Source organism: Sinocyclocheilus anshuiensis, unplaced genomic scaffold (assembly GCF_001515605.1).
Source record: "Sinocyclocheilus anshuiensis isolate Anshui unplaced genomic scaffold, SAMN03320099.WGS_v1.1 scaffold329, whole genome shotgun sequence".
Lineage (NCBI taxonomy): Eukaryota > Metazoa > Chordata > Actinopteri > Cypriniformes > Cyprinidae > Sinocyclocheilus > Sinocyclocheilus anshuiensis.
The window spans coordinates 217,730-223,164 of NW_015540881.1; the positions used below are offsets into that span (position 1 = coordinate 217,730).

Sequence of the window (5,435 nt, forward strand, 5' to 3'; positions counted from 1 at the left end):
CGCTGAACACAATATATTTTGTTTTTGAGCAACATACAGAATATTAGGAATAGTAGAATTAGTTTATTCTTTCTTTGATTTGTTTCCTAAAAAGAAGAAAAATAAAGACTGACATCTTTATTTAACCTAAATCTGTAATTACAGTTATATAATTCATATACATATTTATATAATTTCATATCATTTAGATATAATTTCATATACATAATTTGATTTAATAATAACCCAATTTGAAGCAAAAACAATGTTCTGACAAGCTTTGTGAAATTATACTAAATGCCTGAACGAAGCAAACAGCAGGAGCTCTGAATGAGATGCAGATTCACTTTCTGACAGCAGGAGGCGCTTCTGGAACACCACATATGGCGTTTCCTTGGTTACCGCTGTAAACAAAGCAGCTACGCTGAAACACTGCTTTAATGTGAACTATACAGAGACCAGATTAAAAGAAAATACCACGTAAACTTTTCTGAAGACAGTCAGTTCCCCTCAGAAACACATTCATATAAACCCCCAAATCAATATTGAGGATTTTCTTCCAATAGTTCGTGCATCATGAACAGTGAGTTATCTGCCTGCTGCAGTATTTTTCTCTGTGCGTCCGTCTTCAGCGTCTCTGGCCTGTGTTAAGGGCCGTTTACAGACTTCATATTTTCACATAAGTGACATTTTGGAAAACGATTGCATTGCAACGCAGTTTGTGCAAGTCCAGAACAGAGACGAGTTGCTTGCAATAAGACAAAAAACGTCCGGTTGTCGATCGCGTAAGTTCCAGGGGAAGCTCCTTAAGTTCGACCGTCCTACACACACGTGACTGACCGCTCGCTTGCACCAACAGGAGGAGGAGGCTCGTGTTACTCTCTACACTGCACTCAACCTGAGGGATTCCTACATTTTCAGTCTTTGAGGAGACATGATAAACAGCGCATACCGCAGGAACGGTATAACGGAAAATATTAGCGGTTTTGAAACCGTGACATTTTCAAATCGCGGTATACCTTGAAACCGGTAATCGGCCCATGCCTAGTTGGCACCCCAGATCGGGAGGTGCAAGATTCGATCTGTAAATGCCTCACATTACCAGATAATGCACGCCGAACATCGGAACCGACCGAGGTCCTCAACAATATTTTATCTCCGATTCTCGGGAGGGGAAATCAGGGATAAATCGACCTAAAACTCCTGTAGTGTTAGCATGGCTTTTACACATAAGTGGCATTTTGGGGGCCTGAAAACAAACTTTTGAAAATTGGTTTTCAGAGTGTTGGGTTATCATGTAAACTACAAAAATGTGAATTCGTGAAAACTGTGACATCATGCTCATGTTTATTATGTTTTCAGTCTATAGGTATGTGTACAGGCGCATAGTGTTTCTTTATAAAGTGACATTGCCAACTACTGGCTAGGCATCCATAATGCAGCGTTTTTAGTCTTTTTCGATGATCCATGTGAACGGAGATCATTTTGACAATGTTGACATCTGTATTGAACACTTTTCAAAAACGCAAAGGAAAATTTTGTTTGGTATAAAAATTGTCATCGTTGTTTGGTATAAAAATTATACTTTGGTATAGCGCTAATTAGAATGTGCAAGACACCCTTTGTTTTCCTGCTAATGACATGATAAAACCATTGATGGGATTTTGGGTCAGTACACAAATGGACAGATCTGTGTAGGGCCATGCTCTCCATCGCCAACCGGGGTCTTATCAGCCCTCTTTCTCTCGTCCTGAATGCACTTTCTGTGCCCTCTGCAGGTATTACTTTACCTGCGTCCATGTTCAATCCCACATACTATGCACTATAAAGGAGTTTATGTCTCAGCGAAGAGAAGAGGAGTCGGGTGGAAAAAAAGGGAAGAGGAGGTTTGTAGTGATAACACAGGAGCCGTGCAGTCTGTAGGCTGCCGTTCTAGTTTTTCTCCACAAACAAAGAGATGAGTGTTAGATTTCCCAGTCACTCTCACTCTTATTGTCAAAGTGAGAAAGCTGACCAGACCAGCAGACATGATACGTTGTTCTCAGCCTTGAAAACAACAGACCACCTTGTGTGGACTTCTACTGTAGGCCAAGGCAGCAAGACCTCGTTTTTTTCTAACCCTTTTCTATCTTTCAGACTTTTTTATCGCTCTGAAAAGAGTGTCAAGATTTGCACAACCCCTCGGAAGCCTGGCATGAGATTAAGCTCTTGACAACCTTGAGACAGCTCTCCCTTCACCGGTGTTCCCAGGAGGGAGCCATTGTCAGAGCCATGGTACAATTGTTGCTTTTGAGTCTTGAATAGGCAGCCTGGGCCATCTGAAAAAGACAAGTGCACATCAGGTATTAGATTAACACCCAAACACACAGCATGTTTCTCTAGAAGCTTGTAATTATGGTTGTTAAATGAATATTCCGCGTTCAGTACAAGCTAAGCTCAATTGACAACATTTGTATATTAAAAAATGCTGGATGGAAAAAACCAAGATGCGCATAAAATCTTATCCACATTAAAAAACTCTTGAGGCAGATAATTTTTTATTCTGTGTAAAATGTACATAAACTAAAACACATTTAACAAATTCCTGGATGCTCAACTAAAAACGTGACTTTACCTCAACAGATCATGTAATTGGACACTGGACTAACCAGTGGACCAATCACATTGCCCACCTTCTAAAATATTGCTTTAGTCTATCTGAAATGCCTGAGCAAAAATCTGTCATCAAGATGATTTGGTATAATTGCCTCTCAAAACTGTCTCACACGATTACGCTCTCAAACATTTGCCTCCGAACACAAGATAGCATGACACCATTTGTTATTGCATTTCATCTATGCAAGTAATTTATTATGTAGGAAAAAAGAGTCACAGATATCCCTGGCTGCAGCAACTTCTTATGATTATATTACTGATACTTTGTTAAGTTTCATAGGAAGTGAAGATTTTGTTCTCTTGAAGAGGGCTAATCTGTAAATGTTAAAATGCTCACTTTTTTCAAAAAGTAAAACAATAAGTAAACCGTATGTGTAATAAAATGATTTTAGTGTGAAAAATTGAATATTAACCTTAAAGAATACTAAACCTTAATTTAAAGCTTAAAAGCCTGAAACCACTGTAAAAAATGACTTAAACAGCTTTACAGCTCATGTAATACACAAGTTTTAATAGAATACCTAAGGCTGGATTACACTGCATGACTTTTGGCCAGATTTTTTCCCTGGTTTACAGTCTGAAGGAGTTGTCACTATACCGAAAGTCAGAGCCAGCCATATCAACCATGTTTGATATTTTGAGTTGATTTTAGAACACATTATCTTTTGTCGCGTGTCTCCTAGTAACAAGGCGTTTGTTTATACTCAAGTTTGTTCTGTTTAGAGCAACTTGAAGGTCTGGTAGTGAGTGATCCTTGGTCGTTTAGTGAATGATTTCCATTTACAAATTCTACAAGAATACAAAGCATAGTTTTTTTTAAATCTCTTCAGATTTAAAAATGTAGTGTATTCTAGCCTTTAATGTAAGTCATTTATAAATTTGTAAGCTTCACATTTCTGCTTTTAAATCCTCCAAAACCTGGCCCATTTTCTACCATTGTTCCTCACTGAAAACTCCAGGCACAAGTAAATTTTTATGGTATACCACTATTATTGTTGATTGAATTTATTGAACAAAAATAATCCTTTAACTGACTTTGACAATTGGTCTTTGAGGCCACTGAGACAAAAAATTAGGGCCCTATGATTTCCGCAATGCTGAAAACATGGACGGAATCCAGTCATAAAAACAGAATTTACTGTATAACGCAAAATGTCATGAACTTTTAGATGATTACATCAAAAGTAGATCCGTACACTTAAATATGGACTAGTGTCTGTGAATATTAAGACCCAAAAAGACAATTTAAATGTGAATCCTGCATGTTCTGCGCGTCTCTGTGTGAATGAATGGCGCAGATGCACAGTTTCGTTTACTACTGAAATGTGCGTGATCAGAGGTTGCGTTAAACTTTAACAGTGTCTGTCATTTTGATGGACAGGGTCGTAAAAGTTCCGTCATAATCTATTATTACCCGTCATTTTAGTTTTCATACTTTAATTATAATAACACATTTAATGGCTTGTATTTTTGTTCACATTTTCATTTTTAATAATGAACCTGCAGGATGAGCATATAGGCTTATGCATTTATTTATTTTTGAAGAGAACAGATGAACAGAGACTGTGCATCACTTTTCATGTTCAACACACACCCTGCAGTGACAGCGGAGGCCACTAAAAACAACAAAAAATGCTACAATTTCTCAATTTTAATAGATTCAAATTTTTATGAACCAATATCAATTCTTAAATCCCAATCGATTCTGTTTTCAGTTGATGAATGAACAGTACATATAGTACGCCTCCCATCCAATAAATCGCAATGAGCTAAGCTCTGTGGGTTGTCTTTGTACGTAAGTCTCAGATTTAAAATTCTGTCCATTTTATTAGGAAATTCAAGCAATAAATACCGTTTTGGCGCTCTTTAATGTGGCGCGATAGATCGCTGTAGACACCTCAGATCAAGCGAAACGGCAGCGCACGTGAACTGATCATCTCTTTGCTTTACTAGTGGGTACTTGCCTGTGCGTAATCAACGGCATAGCAAAAGACTTTCAATAGGGTCTGGCTGCAGACATGCACTTGCATTTTCAGACTTGCACTCTCAGACTTGCACTCTCAGACACCTGCACTTCCGCGAGTGACGTCACTTGCAGTCTTTTTTTATTTAATTTAATTTATTCATTATTTTTTTAATTGAATCTCTCAACATTTTACACAAGTAGCCGGGTGGTGAAGACAAGAAAAAAAGAAACTAAATCACAAAGTCACTTGCAATCGCCTCTTGCACTCTCAGCTACTTGCAATCCACACGAATCGTGCAGGTTGCCAATGGAGACAAGACGCTGTGGTGGTTAAATGATTAAAACAACAATAAGAAATACTGAATTTGGTATTTATCATCTTAGTCCGTTATGGCACATTAAGAATTTTGCTGTAGGCGTATGGGAGGAAAAGTATAAGTTTGCTCGTTGTGTTCATGAGCATATGCTTGCCTTGTAGTAGCCTAGTACATTAAATGAATAAACTATATATCGAATTTGATCTTTTAATAGCACTATCTTAACACATTAAGCCATATTAAGTGTATGGTTTTCTACGGAGGTTTAAAAGCGCTTAAAGAGAGACTTTGCGCATTGTGTTCATATTCTGCTGTTCTGTGGCCACGGATTTGCGGGTCTTGTCTTTTTCTCCTACAGGTGACTTGCAGGACCCTGTACGTTATGGTACTAAATTAGTTTTAATCGTTTAATCACCACAGCTTCTTGTCTCCATTGGCAACACACACCATTTGTGTCGATTGCAAGTGACGTCGCAGGTATCGGAGAGTGCAAGTGGCGATTGCAAGTGACATTGTAA

The 5,435-nt window shown here is 38.1% G+C and overlaps 1 long non-coding RNA gene across 2 annotated transcripts in view; it reads left to right on the top strand.

Moving 5' to 3' along the window:
* The window catches only part of LOC107688432 (uncharacterized), a 54,480-nt gene that overhangs the window by 8,841 nt on the left and 40,204 nt on the right, over positions 1-5,435 (top strand). Inside the window, exons 2-3 of one of the 2 annotated variants that reach the window (XR_001634236.1) lie at positions 2,116-2,321; positions 2,602-2,634. The exons of the other annotated variant lie outside the window; for it this stretch is intronic. This is a non-coding gene — a long non-coding RNA (uncharacterized LOC107688432). Of the gene's footprint in view, positions 1-2,115; positions 2,322-2,601; positions 2,635-5,435 lie in introns of those variants that run through there. 2 annotated transcript variants of the gene reach the window in all.